The 15,961-nt window shown below is 40.4% G+C and overlaps 1 protein-coding gene across 3 annotated transcripts in view; it reads right to left on the bottom strand.

Annotated features, from left to right (window-relative positions):
* Positions 1–15,961, bottom strand: part of TRERF1 (transcriptional regulating factor 1) — a 296,865-nt gene that overhangs the window by 264,732 nt on the left and 16,172 nt on the right. For all 3 annotated transcript variants that reach the window (XM_073810717.1, XM_019949710.3, XM_073810715.1), the window contains exon 2: positions 14,310–14,501. The gene's annotated coding sequence lies outside the window, so the exon portion shown is untranslated. The remainder of the gene's footprint in view (positions 1–14,309; positions 14,502–15,961) is intronic.

Genomic DNA, 15,961 nt, shown 5'->3' with positions numbered 1-15,961 from the left:
CTTGTTTTAAGTGCTCAGTGTGTGGCCAGTGGCTGCCATATTGGCAAGGCTAGGGGTTACATGCAAATTAAGTAACCTCTGTAGGGCTCGGTCTCCCTTAAAATGGGGACATGGTAATGCTGCTCCTCGGCATTATTGCAATGATAATGAAATGCCTATTATGATGCTGGCAGTTAGCGAGCTCTCAGCAACGTTTAGTTTCTTTTATTAAGGGGAAGAGATGCACCAGGTCAGGTGGCAAATGGAATGACTCCTCTTCTTCCTCTAAAACAGGGTTTTTCAACATTTAACCCATGTTCCCTTTCGCTAAACATTAAAAGCTCATGCTTTCTTTGATCGTTTTTATTTCGAAACAGAATTTTAAAAGTTCAATATCATGACTAAAACTAAAAGAAATAGCACAACATATTGCTTTGTTATCACTCTCCCTCCCCCAACCTGGGAGCATGTGCCCTCTACTCCCCTTTCTATGGTGAATCCTGCTCTGAAACATCTTCCTCACTTCAAGGTTGCTGTCTAAACTTCAGATGAGCCTCGCATTCATTTAGGTTCTTTAATTTAAAATAACTTTTTTTATCACTATAAAAATAATGCACGCTTCCTAAACAAAAATCAGAAAATATAGAAAAGCAGAAAGAACAAAATCAGAAGCATGAGGTTGGCACCATCCACAGAATAAGCACTCTAACAGCTGGGGTGTAGTCTCACAGCTGGTGTTTCCGACCCAGGCTGCTCCTCGGCATCACCTGAGTTCCAAGATATACAATGCCCAGTCCCACCCACAGAGACTGCGATTTAATTGGCCTGGGTGCTACCTGGGCATCAGGATTTCTTTTAATGCTCCCCAGGTGAATTCTGATGAGCACCCAATACAAGAGCCAGTGCCCTAGAGCAATTAGTCTCAGACTTGACTCTGCACACCAACCAGGTGTTGATCTTGTCAAAAATGCATACTTAGATTGAGTAGGTCTGGAGTGAGGTCCCGGATTCTACATTTCTATGAAGCTCCCAGGTAATGTTAATGCAGCAGGTCTACCAAACATACTTTTAATATTCCATATGCTTCATTATTCATAAATACCTATATGTACCTTTTCTCTAAAACTTCCTACCCCTGTTTTATAATCTGCCCTTTTTATTCAATGATCCATCATGACCTCCTTTGCATGTTAAAAAAAAATACACGCCTGCAAGATCGTTTTGACTGGCTACGTGAGATTCCATTTTAAGGATATATTACTGTAGGTCACTTAGTGCAGTGCTTTGGGGGCTGGGGGTTGCAGCTGGTATATAATCTGGGAAGTTCAATCCCTGCCTCCATTCTGGTGACATAGATCAGGGATGGGGCTCCCCAAGCATTTCTGATATACTGTTCCTTTCTCTCTTCCCAGACCTTGAAAACCACTGACTTAACAAGTTCCTATTTGGGGGGCATTAGATTTCCAACCGTTTTTCATAACAAACAGAGCACAAAAAAAATTCTGGAAAAAAAAAAAAGAATAGATCACATCAATCTAGTAAGTGTTATTACTGTCTCCATTTTACAGATGAGTGGCTCCTAGAAATTTGAATTTGTAAAAATTTGCCCATGAGAGTCTGCTATTCACTCTGTTTGGGAATCATTGAAATTCCAATTTAACCCTTCTGTGCTCGTGGGAAGGATAACAGCGTTTCCTGAATAAAGCCAAGTTCAGAGTGCTGGGCACAGTCATGTCCCTGCCACATCCCTGTGCAGAGGAGCAAAGCCCCAGACAGAACCACAGATCTTCCATGGCCACAGATGGATGGACCAGAGGTAGGAAACCAACACAGTGAGTGTGGCCCAGCCAGCACGGAGCTATGCTATGAAAACTCCTGCTCATCAGACAGGAGGCAGTATCACGAGGTAGTAGACACCATAGAGGCCCAGAACTCTCGATAAGCAGAAGCTTGGAGAGAACAGAAGCCATGAGGCAGAGAAAAGAAGAGTGAGAGGTAGGTTGGTAGTGACAGAAGTGTGAGAAGCAGAGGCAGAAGGGGGCTGTGTCACTGTCATGCTGGGGAGTGGGCAGTCTCCTGCCCAGGTGGGGACACATCACTGTCCTTAGAGCTCTGGGTCCTGAACCCCCTTCCGGTCTCTGAGCTGTGTTCTAATTCCAATGAAGCCCAGCTGGGAAACTACTGTAGGTGCCTGTAGAGCCCTGATTAATTACCATGTGGACTCCTTGCAATAATTGTGTACCCCACCCTCCCACTGGGGGTAAGGGAATTATTTGTGGTAAACCGAGGAAGACTCCTATTACCAGCAAAAGAGCCCAACACGCACTCCCAGTAATTTGATTCACTTATTAAATTTTGTGAATAGAAGATATAAAATCTGATTTTAATGGGAAGAAGAATGTAAACACAGGGTAACGGAAGGAGATGGGGACTGGAGGATCCCTGGGGGAGCAAGCGGGGACATTGCAGAGAAGGTAGAGTGGGGGGGAGAAGGGAACAAACTTCTTCATCTGTAGCCAGTCTAGGCTATTCCTGGGAACCTAGCTGACCAGTTAGAAAAAGGACTCAACAGGTGGCTGGAGTCAAAGGGAAGGGAAGCTGAGCTGCACAGTGTTATCCAGAAGGTGCGAGGGGACACTGTGATGACCAGAGAAAGCTCAGATGGCGCAGGGAGCAGCGACTCCCCTGAGGTGGCCTTTGTTCTTTTGATGACCAATCAGAAGTAGCAACCAGATTTGCAGACCTAGAGTCCAGTCTCTAGTCGGTAACAAAAGAGTCCGGTCTACATTCAGAGGACAGAACTTAGGCATCCAAAAAGTCTCTGCCATTTTCCCTAAGACAAAAGACTCAGGAGCAAGAAGTGGAGAGTCAGGGATCAGGGTCTTCTGATGGACCACAGGACTGACTGACAGGTCCTCAGCTCCCATCTACTCCCAGATAGGCCTGGATTTTACCAGTATCTCTCCAAAAGCTCCTATTTCGTGATATAAGTATCAGTCTCAGAAGGCTTATAGAATAATATTAACAGCATTAACAATAGCTTCTATATAATAAGTCCTGTAATAAGACACCATGTCAGAAGCCTTATACCCAATATTCATTCCATTTTCACATCAGCCTTACGAAGTAGGTACTAGGACGTCCCCTCTTTATAGATAAGCTGATGCTCTGAGAGGCTCATTAATTTGACCAAGGTCATATAGCTAATTAGAGCAGAAATGGGATTCACACTGTGTCTGTCTGAATCCAGAGTCTATGTTCTTGGTCACTTGAACTCTACTGACTCTCATCAATTATGACAGTTAAAGATAGAGACGATCTAAGTGCAAAGCCCTAATTAAAATACGAAGACATCTTCAAAACATCCCCATGTCATAGAGTTGTGGACATTAGAGGATTACAAAAGTCACCCAGACACCCTGTTCAGCCTCTAGAGGCAGCAACTTCCATTTGCAAACATAGCCAGAAGTTTCTCACTTATAACATACTGAACTCTTTCGAGAACCTTCCACCTCAGCATTTTTCCTGGTGGTAGACAAACTTTGAAAAGCCATTAGGTCTTGAATTAGACAGCCAAGTCAATCTGGTAGAATGTATCAAACACCATCTTTCAGCAGAGAAAGGGATGAGCGAGTCCCTAAATCAACACAGAGCTTTTCTGTTTGTCAGCACGTGGCAACCCCAGACCTTGTTCCAGTGGTACAAAGACAGCCTCACATGTTTCCTCTGGGAAAGTTTCTCCAAAGGTGACTGGGGAGACCACAGAATAGTGGGCAAAGTCTGAGGACAGTGGAGAAAGGAGCAGTATTATTCCTTTTCCTTTGTCCTATGTTATCAGGCCTGCTGAAGAGAAGCATGGTTCTGCTGAACTAAATTCTTGTCCAAACAATACAATCAACTTCCTCCTCCTCCTTTTCCTTTTCCTTCTCCTCCTTTTCCGGCTCCCTGAAGCTTCCAGAAAGTAAATTTTACATATTTCATTCAATATTACCTCTGCTGATACTACAGCTTATAATATGCATCTGCTGAGAGGTAGGCATCACCCTACAAACTATAATTTGATTTGAAGGATGGTGTAGCACCAATCTGTTCAAGTACTGGACACTATTATTTCTAAAATTTACTCATCAGATAGTTCCAATGTTGTTCAACTGTTCAAGAGCATAAGAGAAAGCAAGCTTTCAGACTGTTTTACAAAACCAGTATTACACTGATACCAAACCCTGAAAAACACAGCAGCCGAAAGAAAACTACAGACAAATTTCACTCATGAATCTGAACGATTCAACAGTAATTTCTGATAAAAATATCTTAATAGAAATGAGGACTATTTCCTCAACATAATAAATGTATGCAGTCGTATCAAAACCAGCATCAGGCTTAATGGTGAAATTCTAAAAGGACACCCAGTAAACCTAGAAAAAGACAAAGATGCCCACATCGCCCCTGCTCTTTCACGTTGTACTGAAGGTATAAGGCAATGCAATTATAGAAGGGAAAGAAACAGAAAGTATAAAAACTGTTAAGGGAAAGAAAATTTTCATTATTTGCAGATGTTGAGATTGTATACTTTGAAGACCTAAGAGTAAGAAAATGCACTACAGTGTCTAACTGTAAAATAAATGTACAAAAATGAACAGCTGTTCTATAAGTAAAGGACTCAGACCTGAGAGAACAGGATTCTAAGGTGGCATTGGGAAAAATAATCAAACCAATTATAGCACAGAATCCTCCAAAGGCTCAGGAATTGGTGGAACTAGTTACATTTGGTGGTTGAAGGAGGGATAAAACAAAGAAAACTGATTGAAATACTGTTTAAGAGGCAGTTAGAGACCTAAATACTCTCCCAACTACCTGTCCCACCACAGCAAAAGACTGCAGGTTTATTCTCTGTAAAGGGAAAACCTGGGGGGCAGGGGGCGGCTCTTCTGGTCTGGAGGACACTAGGCACACTTGAGGGCAGGGGTACCAGAAAACAGGGTTAGGTGTAAGTACTGGATGCTGAAACCTCTACCCTCCTCTGTCTCTGCTCCTAGAAGATGTCAGCCTGCCTTTCACCATTCCACAAGGAGATTGGAGAAGACTTACTTGGGGAATCTGACCAGCTCACAAGGAAAGACATGAAGATATATCAAGGACAGCACCCAACAAATCCTTCTCAGCACCATCAAAGCTTCCAATCAGCTTAAATAGGAGCAGATGACCAAAGATCACCAGGCATCTGAGGAAAACTTCTAACGTGAAGCATAGAAACCAAAATGTGAAAAGAGAAAAAGGAACTTGGAGGAAATGGATTACGGCCATTATGCAAGGAGAGGAAAACAAACAAAACAAAAACTATCATTAATATCCTTCAAAAAATGAAAAGCTATTGTGATATTGCATCCATAAAATAAGAATATGCTGCTATAAAGAAAATATATTCAGAGAAAAAGAGTGAGAGAGAGCTCTTGAAATTTAAAGACGTGATATCAGAGATTTGTTTTTAATCTACAGAAGGTTTGGAAGATGATATTGAGAAAATCTCCCAGAGTGTACAGCACAGAAACAAAGAGATGGGAAATAAGAGAGAAAAGACAAGAAAAATTAGAAGCCTGGTCCAGGAGGCCCAATACAAAAACAATACGAGTTCCAGAAAGAATAAACAGTGAACATAAAAGGGAGGAGACCATTATAGAAGTAATTCAAGAAAATTTCCCAGAACTGGAGAGCATGAGTTTCCAAACTGAAAGCGTTCAGAACAAAGAATTAAAATAGACCTATACTAAGGCATATGATTGCGAAATCTCAGAGCAAAGGGGACAAAGAAAAAAAATCCTCCAAATTTCTAGAGAGGAAAACAAAAGGCCTATATAAAAGATGAAGGATAAAAATGGCTCTGACTTCTATAAGAGAAAGCTAGAAAGAACAGAACAATGTCTTCAAAATTCTGGAGTAAAGTGGTTTTCAACCTAGAGTACCATGCCTAGCAATTCAAGTATGAGAGTAAGGTAAAGACATTTTTAGTTGTGAAAAAATTTACCTCCAAAGCATCCTTCCTTATGAAGCTATTGAAGGATATGCTTTACTAAAACATGATAGTAAACCAAGAAAAAGGAAGGTCTAATGTCCAAAAATTGGAGCTCTATCACAGGAGAAAGGCCAAGGGAATCCCCAGGACAAATGACAAAGGCAGACAAATATGCACCAGGCATACAGACCAACAAGTCCAGATTTTTTTTCAGGAAGCTAAAACTGACAAAATAATCAATCTTGAGAAGAGCTTTATACACTGGCAAAGAATTTGAAGTGAATTAATGATAAAGACATTAAGAAAAACAACTAAACAAATGCGGGGGTGGTGGTGGCAATAATTAACTCCAGGGAAAACAAATATTGAATACTAAAACACATTACAAATCTTCCTTATTTGAAACAATTTGGTGCTGGTTCAGGAATACACAATTATAACAGATTAAAGAATTCAGGACAAGTCCCATATACAAATGAGAATGTTAAATGTGATATGGGTGGCATTTCAAATCAGTGGGGGAAAAAATAGTTTCTCAATAAATCATATTGGCTAGTCATTTAGGAGAAAAGAGGTAGATGTCTTTCTTACTTTATTCCCAAGTAAATCCTAGATGGATGTAAATAGATGAAATAAAGACATAAAAGGTACTAGAAGAAAACCTAGGTAGACAGCATATAAACATTGTGAGAAACAACTTTTAAATAAAATACAAAATCCAGTACAACAAAGAAAAATATTAATAACTTTGACTACATAAAAATGTAAAGCATTCCTTCAGGTGAAAAAAATCATTAAAAAGTCAAAAGACCAACAAAAAAAATCAGGGATAATAGTTGCAAATATATAACAGCCAGAGTCATTTTCCTTAATATATAAAGAGTATTAACAAATCAATAAGGAAAAGACCAATAATCTACTTGAAAAATGGGACCAGGGAACTTACAGAAGAACATATTAATGTTTTATAAATTTTTTTATCAATAAAAATATTTATTTATAAAAAATATTTATTTTTTGTAAATAAAAATATTTATTTATAAAAATATATTTTTTTGTAAATAAAAAGACTTAAAGTGCTTGGTTTTGCTCATAAATAAGAACTATAAATTAAAACAAAAATGAAATATTATTTTATCTGTAAAATTAGCAAAGATTAAGAAGTGCCACAATCCTCAATGTTGTCAAGAATATGGGGAAACAAACAAACAAACAAAAGAATATGGGGATACAGTTATTCCCACATACTTTTAGTGGGAATGTCAATTAATACATTATCATAGGAGAGGAAATTGGTTGTATTTATCAAAACTTGTGGTGTACACACCATTTGGACTGGCAGTTCTTTATACTGTAGATATATTCTTATATGTTTACAAAACCATGTAAACAAGATTTGTCGTCTTAGATCCCTTCAGGAGTGACTCCTGTTGTGTAACAGGACTCAGGATAAAGAATAGACATTTAAAGAATGCATATTTTTGCATTCAACTGAGTACACCTAGCATTCCCCCTGAATCAATCTGTAATAAGCAACATTTTTAAAACTTGAGCTTATAAAAATACATTTCTACTAAAAAAAAAAAAAAAGAAAAGAAAAGTCAAAGCCAGCAAGAGAAGGCCTGTGATCCTCATCAACCCATTTGCCCCTGGAGAGGTGTGCTAGGACCAAGCAGTCTACTGTATATGCAATGTGGGTTTGTGTTCCATAGGAGGGACCCCCTTGCCATGAGGGGCTCCATTCTTTTAGGGCAAGCATGAGAACCACCTTATCAATGAAGCACAAGCTTGGACATTGTGCCACCTGGATATGGTGCCAGCCAGAGTCTAGACATTAGAGTGAGGTGAGTAAGGCTCTCATCTCTGGTGCAAAATTTAAGAGGGCACCAAAAAACACAGTAATCAAGAGAAATTATATTTTAATAAAATATTTTAAAGTAAAAATTAACGTATAATCCAAAAGGACTTGGCATAGCACTATTACTGATCCCGTCTCCATTTAAAATTTTGATATTTTGCTCATCATGGATTTTTTTTTTTTTTTTTTGCAATTAACATTAATTTTTAAAAGTATTGCATTAGGGGCTTCCCTGGTGGCGCAGTGGTTGGGAGTCTGCCTGCTAATGCAGGGGACACGGGTTAGAGCCCTGGTCTGGGAGGATCCCACATGCCGCGGAGCGACTGGGCCCGTGAGCCACAACTACTGAGCCTGCGCGTCTGGAGCCCATGCTCTGCAACGGGAGAGGCCGCGATAGTGACAGGCCTGCGCACCGCGATGAAGAGTGGCCCCCGCTTGCCATAACTAGAGAAAGCCCTCGCACAGAAACTAAGACCCAACATAGCAAAGATAAATAAATTAATTAATAAACTCCTACCCCCAACATCTTCTTTAAAAAAAAAAAAAGTATTGCATCAAATGTTATTTTCCTTGATTACTGAGATTTGAGTACCCTCTTAATTTTGCATCCAAGCATCCTAGTCTCAGCCTTTTTGCCATTGTTTACTGTGTTCTCTGGGAAAGCCAGCTGCCAGCACCTAGATGAGGGAGCCCGGTTTCCGGTTCCACCGGCAAGGAGTTCAGTTGTAGCCCCGCCCACTAGGAGAAGTAGAGCGGAGGTCAGCTCCAAGTGTGACTGGCTCACTGCCTAGACTACCCAGAAGAAGTGCCTTTGGACAATCCTTGCAGCACAAAGATGTTCACTGAAGCAGTAATCAAATAGAAAAGGGTTGAAAATAAATGACCATCAATAGCAACTAATTAATTTTTAAAAAGGAATTCTATGCATCTGTGAAAAAGAATAAGTAAGATATAAAAGGTGAACAAAAGCAAGGTATAGAACAATTCATATAACATGTCTCCATTTGAATTTTTAAGAATGATATATGATATTAATGATTAATAATTATCATAATTGATAACAGATAATTCAGTGCCTTCTATATGCCAGACTCATTTAACCCCCATTAACACTCTATAAGGCTGATAATATTATTATTCCCATTTTACAGTTAAGGAAACTAAGATCCAGAGAAACTTAATGCTGGTTATCTCTGCCCAGTGAGATTGAGAATCTAAGTTTTGTTTTGTGTTGCTTTGCTGTGTTTTGTTTTGGCTGTGCTGCGCTGCTTGCAGGATCTTAGTTTTCAGATTGTTAGAACTTTCTTTTTACAGTTAGGGTTGCCAGATAAAATACAGGACACCCACTTAGCACTTGAATTTTAGAAAAAAAAATTGATTTTCAGTGTGAGTACATCCTATGCAACATTTGGGAGATACTTGCACACACACACAAAAAATCATTTTTGTTTCTCTGAAATTCAAATGTAACTGGGTGTACCATAGTTTTATTTGCTAAATCTGACAACCTACTTATAATGACCCTTCCTTTGGCAAGGGCAGCAATTCCCTCGGTCCTGCCACAGTGAAATATTAGTTCTCCAGGAGCCACATCTGATAAAGCAGGATTTCAACAGGTGGCCTAGTTAAGATATTGAAGTTACTTGATTAACTTACGACATATTAATTAGGGATGATTCAGAAACAACTGTGCCTGAAGCTCTGTCTTCCCTTGTTTTTTTGACTGAAAAGGGATGCATTATCCACCAGGAGAAAATGCAGGGGCCCTTAAAGATACAGCTTGGCTCTATCTCTGGAGCGTAGAGGCATTCACCCGGGACCAGACAGAGGCTTTTGTTCTTCAAGCACCTTGCCACTAAAAAGCAGCCATAGATTTTAATGGTCATGTTGGACCCTGGAGACAGACGCCCCACATTTCAGTGTTGTATCAGAATTTGTATGGGGTCTGAACCACACACTGCTTCGGAAGCCTTATAGACAGCTGTACCTGCTGCTCTTCCTCTGGGTCCATATCATCCGTCAGTATAGGAGGTGTGCCTCCTTGGCTAATGGAGGCTAGAGCCTCTTTGGGATTCCTGAGGGAGAGGAAGGAATTGGCCTCAGGTTTCCGGTCCTGAGGATGCTGGACCCCTTTCTCCCTTTGAATGTCAGTTACCAGCTGCTTATTGAATCTAAAACAACAAATGGACATCAAGTATTTCTGCGTCCCAAGCTGTGCAGTGGGAATAGGTCACGTTCAAATAAACGCAAGCTCCATTGTTAAAGAAGAGGAACCCCAGGGATAGGAAAGCCCAGCCCCACCAACGTTCGTCGCTCTTCCCGGTGCTGCAGAGGCCAGCCCTGGGCAAGAGCGCCCCCTGCAGACACCGGCATCATTGCCGAGGAAGCGCTGTCTTCTTAGACCTGCTGCCGGATGTACGGGTGGCTCTGCCACCTCACTTTAAAATCTACACCCAGCCTGGGGGGGGGGAGGGGGCCGTTTCGAGAGGAGAATGAGGGGGTCTCATCCCACTGCAAGATTAAAGGCAGTCCCATGACATAAAACTGGGCTCTAGAGACAAAAACAGGAAATTCTCTCAGGTATTCAAGTTCCTGGGCAGTGATTAATGTTTAGACCATTGGCTTGGCTGCTTGATTCAACTGACTGGCAATCCCGACAAAATTAAGCTCCTGGTTCTTCTTGTGGATGCCACCAAATCCTTGGTAAGGAATCCTGTTGGAACAAAGCCGGAGACATTCTGACAAGATGAGGGAGGCAGGCAAGTGGACACAAGAGTGATCACACAGTGATCACAGCGAAACGGATGCTGCCTTGGCAAGGGCAAGGGTCTGAAGTATTTAACAACCAATGTGCTACATTCAACAGCGCTGTGAGGTTGGCCTTCCCCTACCTACTTCTGAGCCTGGAGGTGACGTCCTGCGCATTGCTGAAAGGTAGATCATTTTCCCTGCTGCCCAGCCTATCAAGGCCAAAAGTATGTCCTCAGAAAAATTTATGCTTAACTAGGTAAAAACAGTCATTATGGAATCAACTCTTAGGGAGCTTACTTAGAAAGTTGTGCAGAAATATGACATTCCTGATACCTTATATCTGATGATGCCACCTGTGAAGGAGCCTGAGAAATACAAATAAGGAGTTTTAAACTTAGCTTTGATAAAGCACAAGTGAAGGGTTGAGGCACAGTGGGAAAATAATTATGAATTGGGAAAAATAACAACTAAACATAGGAGTCTAAAATGAAAGTTCCCTCTCCCTTTTGGGTTTTACACAATATGGGCGACCAGTCTGACGATAATTCACTGAGTAATCTGGGACAGGAACTTATGATTTCACAATTCACCAGAAATATTAAAGTAAAATTAAAACTCCTTATAACCAAATGGTAGGTAAATTATAAACTTACTGTCCGGGAATCAAATCAGGAAGGTGAGAAGTACGGAGGCCCAGGAAACACTGAATATGATCATAATCACAAATTTAGTATCCCCCAAATCATCTGAAAAGTCTTTGATTGAATTTTCCTTTTCTAGTATAGCTCCTCTGATCTTGTATCTTTTCATGATGGCTCCTGCTGGTCAAAGACCAATCCTTGGTATGTGGCATTATTCCCTCCATTGGGAAGCAGCATAACCTTACAGCATGAGGTCGCTTCTTATGCATCAGCTGTGGACAAACTGAACACATAAGAATCTCCCAAACCAGGGTGGGATGTATAATAGAGAACAGCCACTTACTCTAATTAATAATATTCAATTTTACAGTCTTTGCAGACAGAAAGTTATACGGGTGTAAGCTCAGCTATGGAAGAATTCAACTATTGTAACCATTGGCAACAATAAGTAATGGACTGAAACAAATGCCTATAGTAACTGATGTTTACAGACCATAGATGACTGGGTGTGATTTTTAAAAATATATGTACACTAGTGCCCTTTTAGCAATAAAAAGTGAACACACCCATCCCTTCTAGTCTACAATGAGTTTAACTGACTCAACTTGGGAGGCTGGGAATTCTGTTCCTGCAAGTTCTGATATTGGATGCCATATTGAACTACTCCCTTGACAGTGGGAAAAGATAGCGCCATTTACCACCCAGGCAAGAGAATAAGTGTCTCCTATGAGAAATCTGGCAAGACTAAGACAAAAGACCTAAAGATGTTGACAGCAGAGGTTTCCCAGCAAAACGTCCCAGGCAGATCATCCTACAGCAAGTTTCACAATTGACACACCCTACTCATGCTTTCAGAGCATCTCATCAGATTTTTAGTCTCCCACTCTTAAAAATGAGCCAACAACCACAGATTACAGCCTCTACTATGAGAAATAGAGACCAAAAGTAACAGAAAAGAAGAAACCTGGATAAAACCGAAGCTATACAGGAGGGAAGAAAGCTCCAACAACAAAACAAAACCAAGCCCAAACCATACCTATAATTGATACCCTCAGAGACACACTATTGAAACCATAAAATAAGAACAAGATGTTCTTGTAGAGATGTGGATGGACCTAGAGACTGTCATACAGAGTGAAGTAAGTCAGAAAAACAAATATCGTATATTAATGCATACATGTGGAATCTACAAAAATAGTACAGACGAACTGGTTTGCAAGGCAGAAATAGAGACACAGACGTAGAGAACAAACATATGGACACCAAGGGAGGAAGGGGGGGGGGGCGCAGGGGCGGAGGGCCAGTGGTGGGATGAAATGGGAGATTGGGATTGACATATATACACTAATATGTATAAAATAGATAACTAATAAGAACCTGCTGTATAAAAAAATAAAATAAAATTCAAAAAACAAAAAAGAACAGGATGTTCTTTAAAGGAGTCAATGAATAAAACTGAATTCCTGGAAGTGAAAAATGGGAAGAAGAAGTGAAAAATTCACTAAAAAGACTGAAGATGGGGCTTCCCTGGTGGCGCAGTGGTTGAGAGTCCGCCTGCCGATGCAGGGGACACTGGTTCGTGTCCCGGTCCAGGAAGATCCCACATGCCGCGGAGCGGCTGGGCCTGTGAGCCATGGCCGCTGAGCCTGCGCATCCGGAGCCTGCGCATCCGGAGCCTGTGCTCCGCAACGGGAGAGCCCACAACAGTGAGAGGCCCGCGTACGGCAAAAAAAAAAAAAAAAGACTGAAGAGGAAATCTCCCAGAAGGAAAAGCAAAGAGGCAAAGAGATGGAAATAAGAGACAAACGATAAGAGAAATAGAAGACTAGCCCAGGAATTACAGGAGGAAAGAAAAACAGGAGAGAACACTATTTTTAAAAATGAATTCTTTAAAATTTCCCAGATGGTAAGGACATGAGTTTTCATACTGAAAGGGCCCTCTTAGTGCTCAGCATTAATGAATGGAAATTGACCCACAGTGAGTCACATCGTTGTGAAATTTCAGAACTCTAGGAATAAAAAGAAGCTCCTTTGTACTTCCAGAGATAGAAAAACTCATCATAAATAAAGAATCAGAAATCAGAATGGGGACTTCCCCAGTGGCACAATGGTTAAGAATCCGCCTGCCAATGCAGGCGACACAGGTTCGATCCTGGCCCAGGAAGATCCCACATGCCACGGAGCAACTAAGCCCGTGCGCCACAACTACTAAGCCTGCACTCTAGAGCCCGCGAGCCACAACTACTGAGCCCACATGCCACAACTACTGGAGCCTGCTCACTGCAACGAAGAGTGCAGCCCCAGCTTGCTGCAACTAGAGAAAGCCCGTGCGCAGCAACGAAGACCCAATGCAGCCAAAAAAAAAAAAAAGAAAAGAAATCAGAATACTTTAGATTGCTCAGTAAACATATTGAAAGATAGAGACAACTGGAAACTGCCTTCAAAATTCTGGAGGAAAATTATTTCCAACCTAGAATTCAATACTCAGACAAACTATCAGTCAAGTTGGAGAATAAAATAAAGATAATTTCATAATTGCAAGGTCCCCAAAATGAATTTCTCATGCAACCTTTCTTTGGAAACTAGTGGAATACATGGTCCAAAACGGGGGTAGATTCAAGAATGAAGAAAATAAGAAGACATAGGATCCAGTAAACAGGAGCTTCAACACAGGAAGGATGAAGGGAACCTTAAGGATAATGGAGACGAGATTCCAAAGAGAATGTGAAAAGAGATTTCAGAATGTTGGCTGTGTACCAGACGGGGTGGATCCAGGCTTTGTGGAGCTTGAAGCTTATACAATTTGGGGATCCTCTTTAAGAAAATAAAATACAAAGTTAGGTTTGAAAATGAATATGTAGAATGAGAAAATAAATCATAACAAACTATAAATTTTAAAGAGCTGACAAATACCACAAACATCACACAAATCCAGAAAAATAGAATATTATTTTCATGAGTTACCTACTTGATTCATGTCCCTAATACTTTTTACTCTATATTTTTCAGCTGCATAATTTTTCTCCCAATAATTTATTATGAAAAATTTTAAACCTATGGAAAAACTTACAAGAGGGCTTCCCTGGTGGTGCAGTGGTTGAGAGTCCGCCTGCCGATGCAGGGGACATGGGTTCGTGCCCCGGTCCGGGAAGATCCCACATGCCACAGAGCGGCTAGGCCCGTGAGCCATGGCCGCTGAGCCTGCGCGTCCAGAGCCTGTGCTCCGCAGTGGGAGAGGCCACAACAGTGAGAGGCCCACGTACTGCAAAAAAAAAAAAAAAAAAAACTTACAAGAACTTTACAATACCATATACCTACCACCTAAGTTCTACATTTAACATTTTACTATACTTTATCACAAATCTGTCCATCTATCCAGTTCTCTGTCCATCAATTCATCTTATTTTTTTGATGCATATCAGACCGAACAATTTGCAGATGTCAGTACATTTCCCACCAACTACCTCAGGATGCCTATCCTTAATAGGAGATCAATATTTTTTTTTTACAATCCTTGCCTTTTTTCCATTTGAGGTAAAATTTGCATACAATGAAATGTAAAAATCTTAAGTGTATGCTGTATACTTTTTGGTCATCTCTACATATGACAATGATTTTGTGATATTTTTCTCTAGAGAGAATATGGAGATAATTCAGTCTTTTCTCCGCTGTGGTTAATCAAAGTTTGTTTTTATTATCAATAGTAGAGATGTATGAAATAAGCAACTTTTACATATACATAGTACTGTTTGTAATAGTGCTACAGGCTTAAGCAGAATTCTGATAAATTCTATTTATGTGTTTCCCACCAAAGAAGAAAAACTGTACAGTGCAATTATAATTGTATGTGTTGCACTAATCAGTATCTTCCTGATAGGAGAAAACTAAATTGCTGGAAACTGAATCCGTCACTTATAATCTCCTACATCTGGTGAATGGAAAAAACTGTTCTACTGACTAGTTTCTGGCTCCTTACATTCAGATCTTGTTTCTCTGCCCCTACACACCTATTTCTGCTGTCCGGCACCATAGGACATGTTCATATCTTGCTATAACCTCTGACCCTGCACTTTCATGTTACAACCCAGGGTGAGTTAGCACAGTAGAAGGTAGGAATATTCCTATAGCAATTCCTACTGGGATGACTGACAATAACTTAACTTTATACAGATGTGACTTCAAACTACATAAATAAATCCAACTCAATCCAAGTTAAATGGATTTCCAACTTACTTCCCCTTGGTTGGATTCCAAAACTGCAATGTGAGGGAAATTGTGACAGACGGAAAGCTGGATAGGAAAGAGACAATGTATTTAACCAAAGTTAAAATATCTTGCTTTGCAAATTATACAGAACTCATCATGTGGACACATTGCTAAGGCAAATGAAAGATCCTGAAGCTTAAGCTTCATAGTGTCATGGGAAATCCACTGCTGGCTCTAGGTTGACAGGGCAGCCAGTCCATTTAGGAGGAGGTCAGAAAACTCCAGCAGAGATTTCTACAAGATAAAATTTATAGACAACTGGATGTGACTCAGTATAATGAGAGACTTAGACAATTGGTGGAGAATTAGGGTTTGAACATTCTGGTGTGCTCAGAGAAAATGATGAAAATGAAAAATAAGGTAATTATTAACTCAGTGGAAAATAAACAGTTGTTCAGGAAAAGAAAAGTCATCAAACTTTACTGGATGGCTCAGCTATAAATAATTTTCATCAGC

Source organism: Tursiops truncatus, chromosome 10 (genome assembly GCF_011762595.2).
Source record: "Tursiops truncatus isolate mTurTru1 chromosome 10, mTurTru1.mat.Y, whole genome shotgun sequence".
NCBI classification, from domain to species: Eukaryota; Metazoa; Chordata; class Mammalia; order Artiodactyla; family Delphinidae; genus Tursiops; species Tursiops truncatus.
This window is presented reverse-complemented; position numbering and strand designations above follow the sequence as displayed.